Genomic DNA, 3,172 nt, shown 5'->3' with positions numbered 1-3,172 from the left:
TGGGAATCAATTGAAAAAAGAAAGAAAAAATCGAAAAGGGAGAGCTTTGTAATTTCTGTAACTGCCAAAACCTCAAATAAAAATAGTATGTTGTGAAAATTTAACATGAGGAATAAACTTAACATTAGCGATCTATGTTTACAGCTACATACATGTTTGGCATTAAATTAATATCAAGAAGTGTTTCAGTTATTTTAAAACCATTTCCCACAAACTGTTACCTTCACTTACATTTCACAGTTTTCTAAGCCTGACTCTTGTGGTCTCATTGGTTTCATACATCACATTGGTTGTGTATTAGTCTGTAAATGTTATTTACCTGTGTTTGTATATGCTGCAAATTACCAATTCCTTAAATTCATCTATTTTCATGATGTTAAAAAAAGCATGTGATTTTTTTCCATCTATTTTTCTAAAGCCATGCTGTCAGGGTGAGTTTAAACATTCTTAATGCAACAGCTATCGGCGAAGTTTGGACATTTCACTGTACATTTTAAATAAAATTGGCATTATTTTGAGCTTGCTCGTAATTGTTCATGTTACACTTGCCACGACAAAATTTTAAAGCTCCATTTCCTTATTTGACTTTACACAAAATGATGAGATGGTGTGAATACATTGTGTAAATTTCAACAGTAAAGAGAGGGTTTCATGAATTGTCTGATTATAGCTTTGGGACCGTCCATTAGGGCTGGGCAAAAAAAAAAAAATCAATTTAATCGATTTATCGAATTTGAATTTTTTTCTCCCCACAGTTTTTTGGGCATTTTTTGCATTCCTTGTGGGTTTCCGTAGTTGCTGTTGCAAACAAAAAAAAAACCAAAATATCAAAAACATTTTTTTTAGACCAAATCACCCAGCCCTACTGTCATGGAGTCATGTGTGTTTCATGTCAACGCACCATTTTTGGCTCATCCTCCATATGGGGCGAAAGTAAACAATGATGTAGCCCCTTCACTGAGTTTGCAAGTCTGCTAAGGAAATATTTTGTGTACTTTCTCATTAATATGAATGAAGGAGGGTGCCTGTAATAAATAAGAATAATCTCATTTGGTTAATTGAGTTTCAGTTTTTGATTTAGGGATTATTCTCTTAATGCGCCAGTAATGATAGCCTCTTGTGTAGACAAACAACAGTCAATTTTTCATTGGGCGCCAAACATATTTAACATCAACAATAGTATCGCAAAGTCCTAATCCTCTTTTAATCCTTTAATCCTTGCAGTTTTATAGGAGATTAATCATGCAGAAAATGTTTTGTTTTAGGTTTTTAGACTCTGTAATGGCATTGTTGAAAAAAAATTTTGTTTTTCATTTGCAGAAAACATTATTTGCAATTAAATTTTAATGATCAACCCCAAGTAGTGCAAAGGTGAAATTGATTATTGAGGGGAGTAATTTAGAGTTTGGAATTTTTAGGGCACCTTTTGGTTGCCAATCATTTCTAGACACACCGTGAAGAAGGTATTAAGACGCATTTCAAAATGTTTTGCATCACAATTCAGTCATATTTACCCGCGATAGGACAGTTGATACCAGTATGTTATTGTGTCTTGTTGATGTAAACACATTTAATTGTTTTGACGGCATGAATTAAATACAAATATTTGGTGAATATTTCTGAAATGCACTAGTGCTGGATACGTGTGGATCAAAACCATTTGAGGACAAGGAATCTTCTGTTTCAAAAAATTGTCCTGCCTGCACTCAATTCATAAAGTAAAAGGTAAATGGACTTTAATTACAGTATATTACACCATTCTCTCATTTGAGTGGTTTCACCGCAGTTTGCACTGAAATTACAATGTTTAAAAAAATTACTCCCAAGGTGGAACTTTTCAACTTTTTTTCTGACACGTCTCCATAGAAACAGGGAAGAACCCAACTTTTCTGAAATGCTGCTACTACGCATGTGCACTAGGCCCATAGTAAATACTTAAAGTTGTTCTGCACATGCATGGATAGATGGAAAATAACAACAATGGCAGTCTCCATAGTATTGAGAAAAACTATTTACTACTGTCATGGTGTGCGTGCACAGTCGCAGTGTTTCAGAAGTTGCATTTTCCGCCATCTCCAAGCCAGTACATTTTTGTAAAGTCACATTTTAAGTGACGCCAGGTACATGTGTGGTGGGAAGGGACACCCAAAACCCCATAAAGATTTTCAGTTTGTGCTTGAAAACATTGTGGCGTAAACAAGGCCTTAGATTTGTTGCAATGAATTTATTGGCAAATAGAGAAACACAAAAGTAATGTGGAAAAAGCTGTTAAAGTTAGACAAAATCCAACTGAACTCACATGTGCGTGCATTCAAAACTCAGCAATGTGCCTGTATTGATCCTTCTCTAAGCCTCTGTGACTTCTCAACTTAAAGGTTAAAAGCTAATCATATTGATAACCCATTGGCTTGATTGATCATGCTCAGGAGTTAATTAGGGATGACTCATTAAAGTTTGCACTAATAAACCCAGACAGAAGCAGTGGAAGCATTAGGAGCACCGCAGACGGTGATTGTTGTTCGAGACATACTCAGTACATTCAATGAAAACTCCTAATTACCTCTCCTAACCACCATAGAACGCCTGGAAAGGTGTGGGCTCGCTCAGCAGAGGGAAGGACACTGATAGGTCAACTTTCTCTTCATCATCACGATCAACACTGGCTGTTTGTTATCAAAAGACACAGCGTGGGCTCAAACAAAGTGTGTCAGGACATTCTCTAAATGTGCACTAATTAGAAGCAATGACTGACACAGGGAGAACAGCTTGAGGCCTCATATCACAGCATGTTCTCACTCTTACTGATAGCTGCCTCTTTATACCTTTGCTGTCTTTTCTCTAAAAGCGTTGGTATTACTTCATCAATACCACTACCCGTATCAAAAGTCTATTTCTATAACTTAAAAGCTGAATCTCCTGCTAAGAAAAGAGCGTCCGTGCTCCTGCTGCTGTCACCGGATGTCCCCATACAACGCGTCTCTGTCATCAAGTGTTTCACACCAATTGCGCAACCTGCTGCGGGACTGACGCCTGAGGCAAATAAACGAAAACATGACAGAGACGGCATGAGCCAAAACTGCTAAAAAACAACTTGAGTTTCCATGCGAGTGCAGACCTCACTGATAATGTGTCTGTGGGTGGGTGTTACCTGGCAGTGAGCTGTATGGCGGCA

This window comes from Blennius ocellaris (assembly GCF_963422515.1).
Source record: "Blennius ocellaris genome assembly, chromosome: 14".
NCBI classification, from domain to species: domain Eukaryota; kingdom Metazoa; phylum Chordata; class Actinopteri; order Blenniiformes; family Blenniidae; genus Blennius; species Blennius ocellaris.
This window is presented reverse-complemented; position numbering follows the sequence as displayed.